Source organism: Mustela nigripes, chromosome 4, assembly GCF_022355385.1.
Source record: "Mustela nigripes isolate SB6536 chromosome 4, MUSNIG.SB6536, whole genome shotgun sequence".
NCBI classification, from domain to species: Eukaryota; Metazoa; Chordata; class Mammalia; order Carnivora; family Mustelidae; genus Mustela; species Mustela nigripes.
In genome coordinates, this window is record NC_081560.1 from 153,929,915 (window position 1) to 153,945,601 (window position 15,687).

The window sequence follows — 15,687 nt, forward strand, 5'->3', positions numbered from 1 at the left end:
ATCATGGTTCACCTCCCCTTCCAATTTCCCTCAACTCCCTTCTCCTCTCCATCTCCCCATGTCCTCCATGTTATTTGTTATGCTCCACAAATAAGTGAAACCATATGATAATTGACTCTCTCTCTGCTTGACTTATTTCACCCAGCATATTTTTTTCCAGTCCCGTCCCTGTTGCTACAAAAGTTGGGTATTCATCCTTTCTGATGGAGGCATAATACTCCATAGTGTATATGGACCACATCTTCCTTACCCGTTTGTACATTGAAGGGCATCTTGGTTCTTTCCACAGTTTGGCTCCTGTGGCCATTGCTGCTATAAACATTGGGGTACAGATTGACCATTCTTGTACACCATACACAAAGATAAACTCGAAATGGATAAAAGACCTCAATGTGAGACAGGAATCCATCAGAATCCTAGAGGAGAACATAGGCAGTAACCTCTTCGATATCAGCCACAGCAACTTCTTTCAAAATATGTCTTCAAAGGCAAAGGAAACGAAAGCAAAAATGAACTTTTGGGACTTCATCAAGATCAAAACCTTCTGCATAGCAAAGAAAACAGTCAACAAAACAAAGAGGCAACCCACGGAATGGGAGAAGATATTTGCAAATGACAGTACAGACAAAAGGCTGATATCCAGGATCTATAAAGAACTCCTCAAACTCAACACACACAAAACAGATAATCATATCAAAAAATGGGCAGAAGATATGAACAGACACTTCTCCAATGAAGACATACAAATGGCTATCAGACACATGAAAAAATGTTCATCATCACTAGCCATCAGGAAGATTCAAATTAAAACCACATTGAGATATCACCTTACACCAGTTAGAATGGCCAAAATTAGCAAGACAGGAAACAACATGTGTTGGAGGGGATGTGGAGAAAGGGGAACTCTCTTACACTGTTGGTGAGAATGCAAGTTGGTGCAGCCACTTGGGAGAACAGTGTGGAGATTCCTCAAGAAATTAAGAATAGAGCTTCCCTATGACCCTGCAATTGCACTACTGGGTATTTACCCCAAAGATACAGATGTCGTGAAAAAGAAGGGCCATCATTGTCATACTTTAAATTCTTTGTACATGTTTTCTTTTAGTTTTTTGAACATATTTATAATAACTGATTTAAATTCCTTGCATGGTAAGTGCAAAATCTGTGCCCCCTCAAGGACATTTTCTGTTGCCAGCTCTTTTTCTTTACTTTTTCTGTGTATGTGGCATATTATCTTGCTTCTTTGCATATCTTATAATTTAATGCTGTAAACTGGACTGGTGACTTCTCCTTACCTCAGCCTTTCCTGTTCATGTGTGCTGACTTTTGGATCTCCAGGAATATGTCAGAGTTTTTCAAAACTCCCTGTGGTAGTCTAGTTTGCCAGAATTTCTTTTTAAATCCCCAATCAGGGTCTAGTTTTCCTTAAATGAAATCACAGCCTTAGGTAGCTGAGACATTGCCAGTGGTTTGGTATTGGTTCAATATCGTCCTGGGAGTAGGTTTCCTTTTTGTCCTCGCCATTTTTCACCCCCAGCTAAGCTTAGACAAGCTCTGAATCAAATCAAATAGCCACCACATTCTGTAAATAGAGATTTACCAAGGAGCTAAAAGTTCTGACAAAAGATCAACTGTTCTCTGGCAGACTACTCCTTCTCTGCCTCCCTTGAGGACGTTTCCTCCCCAACCCATGTACTAGCAGTAGGCGTGCCTTTGGTCCTGTCCTAAAATAACTTTTCATCTTGCTGGACCTAGTCTCTCTAAATGCACTCATCTATTCATGGATCATATATTCTCCGAAGACTTTGAAATACAACTCTCCCTTTAGGGTTTAAGCTCTCAATTGGAAATTTTCTCTTAAACATTCCTCTGGCAACAACAACAACAACAACAACAAAAATACACACACACACAATATTTTAATAACTGAACTTACTCTCATCCATGCCCTGATTCCTGAAATGGCTCATCTTCCTATTTTTATATTAAAGACAAGAATCTCTTGGGGTGCCTGGGTGGCTCAGTGGGTTAAAGCCTCTGCCTTTAGCTCGGGTCATGGTCCCAGGGTCCTGGGATCGAGCCCTGCACCGGGCTCTTTGCTCCGCAGGGAGACTGCTTTCTCCTCTCTCTCTGCTTACCGCTCTGCCTACTTGTGATCTGTCAAATAAATCAATAAAATCTTAAAAAAAAAAAAAAAAAAAAGACAGGAATCTCTCTACAAGGCAGTCCAAACGGAACTCCCTGTGTTTTTTCTTCCCACATCTCTGCCACTACACATCCCCATAGTTGAGGTCCAAGAGTTCTGCTCCCTACACTCTCAGGCTTCCTTTCTCCTCTATCTATACTCTCCTCATCCCAGCCTAAGTCTCTGGTCTCAATTTCCCAGGTAGGAGTAAAGATATTTTTGGCACATACTTCCATGGTGCTCTGTAATTAATCCATGCAGAGCTCTCCCTCTGAATTCTGGCTGTCCTTCGCTAATCTGTCTTTCACCCCAGAACATAATCTTCGGAGGAAGATCAAGTCTCATTTATCCTCATTCCCATGGCTATGGAGCTTGGTAGGCATTCAGAGATATATGTTGTGTAAGTGAATATTTGCAGTAGTGACCGAAACTAATGACACTCAGTCAGATTGTAAGTTTCGGTTATCCCGGTTACAGTGGGGGATGGGTGATAGTTAATAAAGACTATGAGTGACAGTGAAAATGTTTCTGGTATGAATCAGATGTGTATTCCTGAGGTGTTTCACCAAACACTTATGGAAGAAAAGCTATGAGAACACCATGAAAATCTTGGCAGTCGTTCTCCACTCCACAGAGTAACTTTGTGGTTCAGATGTAATTTAAAGAAAGATATGACTAGACAGCTCAGGACCACCATCTTTTTTGATTCCAAATCCTTGTTACTGGACTAGAAAACCCACAGGGATTTGACTTCAGTTTTCTTGAGAGTAAAAATGTTTTTCTTCCAGTTAATGGCAGGTTAAAGTATTTCTTTGCAAGATTTGAGCAAACTCTGCCTTCATAGTACCCAGAAAAACAGATAACCTCGACCACTGGGACTTTAAATTTGAATGTGAAATGAAGTCATTGGAAAATAAAACATTCAAAATGCAAGCACCTTTAAAAGGCATCTATCTGCACAATCTGGAATTTGCAGACAGACGGACTCTCCCACAGCTTGCATCCAAGGCTGGCTTTCTAGTAAGGCCTGCGAGTAATGTATTTATTTATCTCACTGTACTGAGTTGGATAGTGTCCTATTAAAATTCACATCTAACTTAAGAAATAGAACATCATGCTTACTTATGAAGATCTCAAGTGTCCCTCCTCTACAAGCAGAAGCAAAATTTTAAAGGAAGAAATCTCAACAGAAATGCTAGCTGTGGGCAAGGTCTCTCTGCCCTCCCACCCCCTAAGGAATCCAAAAGACCAGCTATAACTGCCTGCCTTTGATCACCTAGAGTACAGGTAGATGGCCTGGATTTGGCCAATCTACTGCTTCCTTTAGTACCATGAATCTTGAGAGAGTGACACAAACACTCAGGGACACTTGAGAAAATATTCAGACAGCCAATAGCCCAGGGATGTCATCTGAAAAAAGATGGCTCCCATGGTTGATATGTTTCCTGTGATTTGGCTTCCCTTGGTTCCAGTCATTTCTCCAAATCTGTTCACCAGGCTTCCCATGAGTCCTGAGAGTGTCTCTGTATACATCCAACAAATTCTTTTGCTGCTTATGCTAGCCAGAACCAGTATCTGTTGCTTGTAACTGAACCTCAGCTCCTGTGCTCTCTTGTAGTGGAAACTCCACCGCAAGACAGCAGCTCCTGTCTGACACATCTCTGAGTTCCAGCCCCCAGTCCAGCCCAGGACCAACCCCACCATCAGCACCCAGAAATTGCTGTTGGCTAAATGAAGCCTTCGGGATAAAAGAAAGAAAGAAAAAAGAATCTTGGGACATAGACTAAAGGGCTTTGGGAGAAAACTTCCCAGCTCCAAGAACCTTGCCTGTCATAAGAGACGCCATTGTGTCTATTGATTTGGATTCTCTGGCTTGGAACAGGAGCACGAGTCACTCGTCTTTCTCCTTGGTAATACCAAACAGCTGCTCTGAAGTGAACACCAGATGAAGTTCTTATAACCCCCTTCTCTAAATAAATGCAATAAAGATGACTTTCCCTTTCATAAACCATGGTTAGGAAACATGCCAAAATATCGTTGTCTCCTCTCTGCTCTGGCAACTCTCTGGTATCTGAGACAGCAGAGCAGGGCACATGTTCCCTGGGTAGTACCAGCCCCGCTCCAGGCGGCTGAGCTGCCGTTTCTCTACCTCTAGGGCTGCAAAGTCAGGTGCAGGTTTGAAGCCTTCTGCCCCTCTGCTGAGGCAACCCCGTCCCATCCTGCCAATTAATCCTTCCCAGGAACATTTACTAAGGGCTGAGGTCAGGCTGGAGATCTGCAGTCTGATGGATAGAGCAGACCTAAGAACACATTTGCCCAACAGATGGCTAAGGTTTTTGTTTGACGCTTGCTTACACCAAGCGCCAGGAGTAAAGGGGAGTACAGTGGAGGTGCTGGGAAAGGTCAGAGAAACCCAGGGAGGAGGTGTTCCTGGAAGTGGGTCTTGATGTCAGGTTAGGGTTTCCCAATGGGAAATGCAGGGTAGATGTTTTCAGACTGAAACACAACTTGAACAAAGACACAACGGCCTGAAGGTACAAACAAGCAGGAGTCGGGAGGGGAGGACAGAATTGCAGATTGTATGCAATTGCAACAAGGCTTCTCTGGGTGAGCCAGGAGGGTGCCCTCCTTTCTGGGAGACAGTGGAGACCAAGGCTGAGTCACTCTCCACTTGAGACACTGGAGTGGGAGTTCCCATTGCCCAAAAGAGAACCTTCCACATGGGAGCCATGACTCCAGCTGGTACGCGATGATTTCCCACAAGCCTGGAAACAGGTCATCTCTTCTTTACAGGGCAGGGCTCAGACAAGGGAAATGCCCAATGAAGAGACTCATCAGGCACTGTGGCTCTCAGGCTGGCCACAGAGTTCTATCAATTCATTCTCCAGCATTTACTGAGCACCTATGGTATGCTGTACCAAGAGCAGACGGTCCAAAAGTTACTGATAACACATTCACTAAATGCATGCAACCATTGGAAATGATACAGAAAGAACATTTAGTGATTTGGAGAAGGAATATATTCTACAGCAAAAGGCAAGTTACAAGGTTATACATAGAATAATGGTATTTTTAAGAGTTTTTTTAATTTACTTATTTGAGAGAGAGAGAAAGAGCTTGTGTGCACTTTAATAACAGGAGGGGCAGAAGGAGAGGGAGAATCTCAAGCAAACTTCACACTGAGTTCAGAGCCAGATGTGGGGCTCAATCTCACGATCATGACTTGAGCCAAAATGGAGTTGGAGGCTTAACTGACTGAGCCACCCAGGCACCCTGAATAATGGTATTTTCTATAAGAGAGAAACTTCCTTTCCACATATAAAGACACAGAGATTGGAAAGATGTATGGGTAATATCAATACACACACATACACACTACTTGCGTTTCTCTGAGTGGTAGGACTACAGGTGATTTACTATTTCTTCTGTATTGCTATTTTCCAGATTTTCTACGATGTCCATATATAATTTTGAATCCAGAAAAAAAAAAGAAAAGAAAAACAAAAAAGAAAGAAAAGTCTTATGTACAACCAGAAGCACAGTGCCTGTGTTCCCAGAGATGCCCAGGGGCAGCGTGGAACTCAGGCATGCCCACACAGAAATGGGTTAATGGTGGATGTTTGTGGAGACTCTGGGTTCTATGTCAGCCTAGTATTTTAGCTGGCAGTCCTCCTGCTTACATTTACCCATAGCTACTGGCCTATTTTGTGGGCTGTGGTTCCAATGACAGTTTAATTGTCAGGGCTCTTGCTGTCTCTTTGGTCTGCTTGTTTATCTGGTGCTTCTGGGGCTCCCACAGGGCCCTGTCAGTACTACCTGAGTAGACAGGTGTGGCTTCAGAGGGGCAGCGATGTCTCCTTGCATGGGAGACGGTCGGGGGCGGAGAGTTCACCTCCAAGGGGACAAGAGGTTTCTCTGGCCAGATGCTAACTGTGACAAGAGGTAGATGCTGATTGTGATGGTGACCGCCCCCTGTGCCCCCAATGCCTAGGGTCTCTAGTGGAAGAAGAGGGTCTTAGCTGTAGGGGGACAAAGAAGCTAGCTGTGGGGGAGGGGGTCCCCCTTGCCTAAGTCCCCAGGTCCAGTAAGCCTCTCAGTGGAGGAGCTAAGTCTCAGGCCTGGGGTAGGGAGCTCTGCCCCTGGCTGTTTTTGGGGAATGGGGTTCCCAATTTATCCCCATAGCGTGTAGTGTTTCAGGAACTCTCATTCTACACAGGGAGGGAAGAGCCTACCGGGTATTTCCTATGGCAAGTGGGGGTGGGAAACACCAGGTCTGGGTCTCCTTCTGCTGGGGCTCGGCGGGGACCTAAGACACTGTGCCACTGTGTTCTTCCCCCATCCTGGGGCCTCAAACCAATTCTCCTTCTCCCCGCCTATGAGAGTTCCAGGTGACTCTTGCTGTGCCATTTCTGGGGCCCAAAGCCAGGTGGAGCAGACAGAAGCCCAGAGAGCCGGAGCTTGGCTATCTCTTCCACGATAGAAGCCCCTCTCTAGTCTCCTTCTCTTCCTCTCTCTCTCCTCCACCCAGTCCTTCATGCTCTCTGTGGAGCTATAATTCACGTACTGTGAACATCGCCCATTTAACATGTACAGTCAGGAATTTTTCACACAGTGCCCAGCCTGTGCCGCCACCGTGCAGTTCCAGAGCATGTGCACCCGCCCAGAAGGGAACTCTGTATCCAGGAGCAGCCACTAGCCCTCACCCCTAACTGCTCCCCCCAGCCCCAGGCAACCGCAGGTCTACCTTCTGTCTGTAGGCATTTGTCCTTTCTGGACCCTTCACAGAAATGGACACAGTCCGTGGTGCTCTATGACCGGCTTCTTATGCTTTGCATGTCTTCAAGTTTCACCCCCATGCTGGACGCCCTACTTCCTTCTTTTTGTTTGAAAATAATAGTCCAGGGGCGCCTGGGTGGCTCAGTGGGTTAAGCCACTGCCTTCGGCTCAGGTCATGATCTCAGGGTCCTGGGTTCGAGTCCCACATCGGGCTCTCTGCTCAGCAGGGAGCCTGCTTCCTCCTCTCTCTCTCTGCCTGCCTCTCTGCCTACTTGTGATCTCTGTCTGTCAAATAAATAAATAAAATCTTTAAAAAAAAATAAATTAAAAAAAAAAAAAGAAAATAATAGTCCATTAAACAGATTCCTTCTGTGTAGTCTTTCAACACTTGAATACTCAAGTCATTTCCACTTTGGGGCTCCGACGAAGAATGCTGCTGTGGACATTGAGGCACGGGGGCTTGTGTGGAGGCATGTTCTCACTGTTCTTGGTTTTATGCCTAGGACTGGGATCGCTGGCACATTTGGCTGCCGTACTGACATATGCTACGACATGGGTCAACCATAGCAGCCTCACACTAATTGCAAGAAGCCAGCCGCAAAGGACCACATACGACATGATTCATTCATATAAATGTCCACAACGGGAAAATCCACTGAGACAGAAAGTTAGATTCGCGGTTGCCTAATGATGGTGTCCTGGCTGTGGGGAGTGGGGAGGTAACTTCTAATGTGTGGGGGGTTTTGAGGGAAGTGAGGAGAATATTCTAGAGTCAACTAGAGCAATGGTCATGCCTGTTTGTGAACACAATAGAAATCAAGGCAAGGTACACTTTCAATAGGTGACTGGTACAGAATGTGAATTCTGTCTCAGTAAGGTTATTTTTTAAAAGAAAAGAAGGAAGAGAGGCAGGGCGGGTGGAAGAGAGGCTGTGTGGGGATACCGCGCTGGGGCCCCCTCCCTCTGTGTCCCCCAGGGCCAGCTGTCCAGTGTTTCCTTGAGCCACAGAGCTCTGGTCTCTGTGCCTTCTCTAAATCGAGGCCGCTGTAAATCACTGGGCAGCCAGGACCTGCGCTGTAAACATGCACCAGCAGCCTCAGCCCGGTGGTGATTACCGCTTTATTGATCCTCAGATACCTTCTGGGGATTGAGTTGTTTGGAACCTCTCTACTTGCCTTCTGAGTCCCCCTGGGCAAGCTGGGGCCCCTGTGTCTCAGCCCAGGATTCCCGGCGACCCCAATCTTCCTGCTGTAAATGTCAGAGATGATGAAGTGGGGCCACAGCTCCTGTAGGAAATGGTGGGAACCTTACCTCCAACACGGAGGAAACAGGGCTGGCAGCGTTCTGGGGAATTCCTCCGAGCCGCTCTCCCGTGGGGGCCCGGGGGCTGGTGACAGAAGGATGGACAAACAGAGAGTACACTTGGGAGGTTTGGCTTTTCTAAAACCCTTCCATCCTGATGGCTTGTGCCCACCACATGGTAAGTGGTATTAAATTTAAGGTTCAGGAGATGTACAAAATAAATAAGGGACATCAGGTGAGGGTCAGGGTGGGTCTCAGGGCCATGCCCCCTGGGGGTCACACAGCCTGCAGGTTTGGGAGGCTACCCTTGCCACAGGAACCCCTTCGGGTACAGGATATTAGCAATACACTCTTTTTGTTCATTAGCTTAAACAAAACAATTAAATATATAGATATATCTATAGTGATGGTTCTCAGTGGAAAGAGCAATGGTTTCGAACCACCTGGTCTTTGGACTTTGGGAAACTGCTCCTGCCTGCCGATTTTTTGAGGTTGGGAAGGTACAAGTAGGAGAAAATGTTCTGGGAAACGCTTTGGAAACTGAAAAGCACTAGATGAATACCAGCATCTTACCTTTTCCTTCAGGGCTTTCTTACTCAGGGACCCATCAGAAGACGTAGCAGGAGAGGCCCACGAACCTCCCTTTGGCTTTCGCTCTCCAGGAAGCAGCAGACCAACCACACCGGCCGCTCCCCACTTCTGCCGCCCTGACTTCCCACAAGCCCACAGTCACAGCCCGCTTGGCCAGGAATTGCCCCTGTTAGGGAGAATTTAGCAGTTTTCGAAATCCCCACGTGCCCACTCTCTCATCTGGTGACACAACAGATGCATGGGACTGGAAGGACAGGGAGGAGCATCTCTAGGGACAAAGGGAGAAACTGGGGCTCAGAAGGATTAGGACTCCAAGTGCTTCATTGTGGAGATCTGGTGTCTCGGGGAGGGTTAACAGGAGGTGTCTTGTGGGAGAGGCCCAGCATCCTCCAGCCCAAGGGCTGAGGTCTACCTACCCGCCCCTATGGTTGTCAGCCTCTTTGCTCTCCTAACTGTGTAAATCTGCCTGTTCTTGAACCAGTCCCTCAGTGGGCCAGAAGTTCCCCAAGCCAGGCCCCTAACTGCTCACTGAGGCAGCCTTGGCCTCTCCGCACACAGGCACTGGAGCAGACGAACCGTGGCACGCATATGCTCAGCACTGCAGGGGCCCAACAGTGCCCTGAATGGGGGGTGGGGGGTATGGGGGGGACAGGGATTGGTGGCTGTGGGGGGGATCAGCAGGGCAGAAGGAACCCCTGTAGCCAGAATGTGCACCAAGACATGGAGGGGGGTACGTCTTGCCACAAAGAAGATACCACAAAATATTTTCTGAACCTTGTGGCTCTTTTAATTTCCCACTTTTGATAGAAACATGGATAAAGAGAAATATTTATCAATTATAAGGGGGGAAAAAAAACAAGGCAAGTATGACGATTGGCAAGAAGGACCCTCTGCTCTTTAACCGGGAACATGAAGGGAGCCATGGGGCAAAGGGAACTGAAGTGGGGGCTCCTTCTTACCTCCATGTCTTTGTCCCCAGCCTGAACAGCATGTCCAGTTTCACAAGATGTGCTGAGTTTCAGGGGAACATAGACATGTGCACTTCTATATGCCCCCTCCCCGTTCTCATAAAGGGCATTAATCTTATCTTCCTCTAACAGTCCATGAAGACCAGCCATGCAAAATGCATTGGAGGTCAATTTTTTTAAAAATATGAAACAGTATGAATTTGCATGTCACCTTTATGCAGGAGCCATGCTAATCTTCCCCGTATGGTTTCAATTTTAGTATATGTGCTGCCGAAACAAACACCTTGGTATCCAAATCTGACTTGCAAGTTTCAATGTCTTGCTGGGGTTTTATATTTTACCCGGACTGTCAATGTCTGTGCTTCAGAAGATCACACCTGCTTCTCAGATGGGAAGTGACTCGCCTACTGCAAGCACATCCCAAAGACCAGAGAGGGAGCATTGAGGGGTTCCCAAGTGCCCTCTTCGCAGAGAGCCCTCAGGGGACACCCCACTCTCTCCTACTCTGAGGATCAGCCACACAAGCATAGCATAATAAAACCTGACTGGTTTTATTCCTAGAAAATAAAAATTGATTAATGGACCACACTGTTCTTTATTTCTGCTTTGGTGGTAAGAAGGAAAATCAGCTCCTCATTCGAAAAGAATGAAGAATGATTTAGTAGATTTTGCTCAAAAGCCTTGCCCTGTTGAGTTGAGGATATGGCTTTCTTGACAAACATCAATACTAGCTAGCGAAGTGTAGACATGGCCCCTGAGAATCCCAAATTCAAGGGCTTACATCTTAATATAAACAAGCTGTGAACTTTTGACTAAAACAGGTACAGTAATGACAAACAAACCAGGATGAAATGAAAACCAATCAGAGGAAAATAATTGGCTGAATTTTTCTGCTAATCCTGGAGGATATGATCTCACCTTCCAATAATGCAGCCGCTATCCTCTGGGGCAGCTGTGGATGCACTGATATCCTGGGTTGTGTGAGCACCTTTGCTTCCAGCCCTGGCCTTGTGATGGGAGAGTTTGGCCAGCATCTTCTTCCCTCACACCAGCCTTCTCCTTTTCTCTCCTGACCAATGAGCCCCAAGCTTTGATTCTCCTCGGTATACTCGTGCACACTTCTGCTTTCCTCCTTGTTCATGTCATCACAGAGTTTTTTTTTTAAAAAAAAAAAAAAAAGGAAAGAAAGAAAGAAAAAGAAGAAGAAGAAGAAAAGGCTTTTGAGGAAATTAGAACAACTGACAAAAATGAAGTTGGACAAGTCCACTGTCTCTTTCCTTCTGTATAGTCTCCACACAACAGCCAGTGATCCAGTTAAAATTCAAAGATTCTACTACACCTCTGCTCAGGGCCTGCAGCAGCTCCTTATTTCTCTGATGAAAGCTATGGTCCTTCGAATGACTTCCAAGTGTCTCTGTGATTTGTTCCCTACCTTCCCATGACTCATATCTGTGGTCTCACCTCCCCCTGCTCTCTCCCTCCCCCATGCATCCAGTCAGCTACACTGACTCCTCAAGCACATCAGGCCCATCCCACCACAGGACCTTTGCACTTGTTGCTCCTTCCACCAGAATCTCTTCCTCAGATAGTCACATGCCTCAGCTATGTGTCTTGCTCCCTCACTTTCTTCAGATCTTTACTCAAAGGTCACCTCATTGTGGTTTTGATTTGCATTTCCCTGATGATTAGTCATGTTGAGCACCTTTCCAGGTACTTCCAGGCCATTTGTATGTCTTCTTCAAAAAAATGTCCATTCGGGTCCTTTGCCCATTTTTTTTTTAAATTTATTTGACAGAGAGAAATCACAATTAGATGGAGAGGCAGGCAGAAAGAGAGAGAGAGAGGGAAGCAGGCTCCTCGCCGAGCAGAGAGCCCGATGCGGGACTCGATCCCAGGACCCTGAGATCATGACCTGAGCCGAAGGCAGCGGCTTAACCCACTGAGCCACCCAGGCGCCCCTCCTTTGCCCATTTTTAATAGGATTATTTGTGGGTTTTTTGCTGTTGAGTTTTCATAGAAACAGAGAAGAGAATGGTGTTTGTCAGAGACTAGGGGCAGGAGTGAATAGAGAGGTGCAGATCAAAGAATACAACTTGTAGTTATAAAAGGAATAAATTCTGAAGATCTAATGTACAACATGGTGACTATAGTTTATAATATGTTTTGTAAACTTGAAAGCTGCTTAAAGTAGATCTTAAGTGTTCTCATCAGAAGGAGAAGGAGGAAGAGGGGAGGAGGGGGAGAAGAAGGAGAAGGAGAAGAAAAAGGAGAAGGAGAAGGAGCTGACTGTGTAAGACGCTGGGTGTGCTAATCATCTGGATCTCAGCGATCATTCCACAATGTATATGTCTATTATATCATCACATTGTACACTTCCAATATATACAAGTGTATCTGTCAGTTATTCCTCAAAAATTGAAGGAAACAATGTCACCTCCTGGAGGCTGTCCCTGGCCACAGTTTCTAACGCTCGGATGCAGTGTCTCCCACTCCAGCTCCCCTCCCTGTGCTCCCCTCTCACTCTGTTCACCCTCATCACCCATCACTCACTGTCGGAGGTGCAGCCGACTCAACCCATGACCTAGTCTGTAAACCGCTTCCCTCCCAGACTCTCACCCCCCTCACAGCAAGGATTTTGTTCTCTTAGCTTGATGCATGGTTGACTCCCAAGAAATGTTGAAAATCTTATTTCTTTTTTCAAAAAGAAAAAAAAAAACACCCACAGATGTGAGTTGCAGTTGTAGGAAACAGAACATAGACACTTGGAAGTCAGGCAGATAGCTGAGGCTGACCATCCAAAGAGCTGCCGCTCATCCCCAGCCTGAATTATATCTGTTCTCAAGTCAAGGTGGGGCTTTCCTCAAGATCCTTGAACCTAATTCATTCATTTATTCATTCAACAAACATCTATCCAAGGATCACTTCTATACCATGCACTGTTGTGGGTGTTGGTGACTGAGCAGCAAACAAAACAAAGTCCCCCATCCAGAGGGAAGCAGTGAGCAATCTAAGGAAATACACAGTGTGTCAGAGGGTGATACATGCTGCTAAGAGATGTATTTCTGGGAAGGTTGACCAGGACTACTGGGGGAGGAGGGAACTATCTTAAATGCAATGATCAGGAAAGCCCTCTTTGATAAGGTGGTATTTGAAAAAATTTGAATGGAAATCTATAATTTATGGGGGGTCACTCAAGAGACTATCTGCTGGAAGAAACTTTCAGACAAAGAGAACAGCAAGTGCAAATGTCCTGAGGCAAGATCATGCTTGCTGGGTTTTCAAAACAACATGAAGTCTGGGATGGCCAGTTAGAGAAGGCTTTAGAAACACCCAGATGGATATGGGAGCACCCAGAGCATTAAACAACTAGCTCCCTATTGCAATAGGCTCCCAGCTGGGTCTCTGTGAGCTGACTACTCTGACTCAAGAGCCAGCCTTGCAGATGGTGGGCTGTGGAGGCTCAGGTCTGGTTTCCTCATTCTTCCTCTGTCTTGTTCCTTCCTACTAACAACTTCTGGCCCAGGAGAGGTGAGTCTCTTTTCAGTCACATTGGAGACCTCCCTCCCCATATATCTGGAGTTTTCCCTTTTCACTATTACTTAAAATAAAACTCTATGATCAGAGTCATGGCAAGTCTCACTCCTTCTGTCTAAAATGGGAAGCTTGGGATTTTAGAAATTCCCACTTCCTTTTTCCAAAAAGTCTGGGTTTGTCTCTGTAGGTCCACTGGGGGCCTGTGTGAGAATTAGAAAATGTAGTCAGCTCTTAGAGGATGCAGCCAAGCACCACGATATGCAACTTGCCAAGCCAAGCCCAGGCTGCATTTTTGTCCATTCCTCATACCCCTCAGTTAGCAAGCCTCAAGCCCACACCCGGGTGTCAAGCCTCTTCATCCCTAAAGACTTGCTGAAGTCATCTTTGAGACTGAACATTGATCAAGGATGTATATGTCCTAGAAATACTAATTCTAAATTTCCCTGGGAGGGGTCTTGGATGGCTCAGTCAGTTAAGCATCCGACTTGATTTCTGCTCAGGTGATGATCTCAGAGTCATGAGATCCAGCCCCGCGTAGGGCTCCGTGCTCAGCGGGGAGTCTGCTTGAGATCCTCCCCCCTACCCCTCCTCCCACTCTCACACGCTCTTGCATGCTCTCGCTCTCTCTCTCTCAAAATAAATAAAATCTTTAAAATAAATAAATAAATTTCTCTCAGATATCATGCTTTGGTGGTGCAGACTTAGAGGTAGAAGACTAGAGAATGAGATTTATGGGGGGGGAATGAAAGCATTTGTCCTATTACTAACATTTTCAAAAGAGCTTTCAGGGTCTGTTTGATCCCGAGAATAACTTTTTTTCTTCCCTTCTTTCTCCCTTCATGACCCGGCCTAATGTGTACATCTTATAGGCTGGTTCCAGAAGTTAGCATTCAATGGGATAACGGGTGTGGATGGGGAACAAGGTGTGCAGGGAGATGAAATGAAGCCAGGCTTGGTCAAAGAGGGGGTTTCCTGAGGGGATGAATAAGACTTAATGGGTTGATATCCAATGAAGGCAGTGGACATCGAGAACCAGGGTTTGAGATTTCCTCTACTTACAAAATACCACGTTAGCCTGTCACAGTTTCAAGGATGATGGCAAAAGACATGTCGCCTGAGTCAGAAACAAAGGACCTTATCACCCACAGCGCAGCAAGCAGGATGGGCATCGGCATAGCTCCATCAAATCCCTTTGCCCTCCAAATCCCACAATAACGATGCCAAGGGGTCCACATGGATACTGGCACGTGGAAGTGAGCCTCCATCTCAGCTGAGAAACCGTGCACTCAGGAGATCAGAATCATTCATAATATGCAGTTAGCACCCTTATCTGGCATCTGCCTCAGTAGGAGACATTATCTTTGCTACCCAGGACAGTTAAGCAAGCCGCCCTTTGCTTTGGAGGGGACGCTACCTCTGTCATCCAAGACTGTTGTCTACACAAACATTCTTGGAGAGATTCTGGGACAAAGGCTGCCAGTGTGTCTGCTCCCAAGAAATGGGGAAGGTACAGGAACGGTTGTCTCCCGGCATGGCAGGTCATAGCTCAGTCTGTGGTGCTGGTAGAGGGTCAAGAATTGGCTACTGTGGCCCCAGAGCCTCTGTTCTTGGTGAGAAAGAATGAAAAATAGAAAGCTGAAGGCCATGCTCATGTCACGCGAAGATAAGCTCGGCCTTTTTGTCTCTGGTACTGCCTCAAAAGTAAACACAGATGGACCCAAACACAAAACATAGGCAAGACTGAGGAGTTTGGCAACTTGAGCATTCCTTCCCCCCAGGCACGTTTTCTGTCGGAAGTCACTGGCCCCCGGCTGGCTGGGCCAGCAGAGCCCTCAATCCATCACTGACAGGCCACTCGGGCAGCGGTCAGCGTGTCCAGCCTCTGGAGCCACATCTCCAGGCAGACCAGCAATTAAGTGTTTAGATTCAAATCAACGCATACAGCAGCCGTGGGGACATTTACTCCAGAGACCAAGTCCGCGCCTATCAGTACAATCAGATGACGTGAAATTGCACAGAGCCAAGCTTTATAAAATCTTCTGCCTATGGACTTATTTTGACAAGAAATCTAGTTTGTTTTTCTTACGGCTTCTCTGCTTGTGTAGGAGTATTAATTACTCACTAATCCACTTACTTTGATGAAATGCCTTGATTTTTTTTTGAAGAAAAATGTTGAACATTTACTAGGAGTTGGTCCTGACTGTGAGGATATACAGATGATCATGTACATGGCCGTCTGTTTCCTCAAGAAGCCCAGAGTCCTCTCAGTGACATGGTCCTCAGAGATAGAAAGTGCCAGAGGCATGGACAAAAGCTGGTGCCTGACTCAGA

At 46.2% G+C, this 15,687-nt stretch overlaps 1 non-coding gene across 1 annotated transcript; it reads right to left on the reverse strand.

The window, feature by feature from the left end:
- Window positions 1-10,000: 10,000 nt before the first annotated feature.
- On the reverse strand, window positions 10,001-10,105 carry LOC132017014 (U6 spliceosomal RNA). Its single transcript, XR_009404102.1, has one exon. It is a non-coding gene; the product is annotated as a U6 spliceosomal RNA (small nuclear RNA).
- Window positions 10,106-15,687: the final 5,582 nt, after the last annotated feature.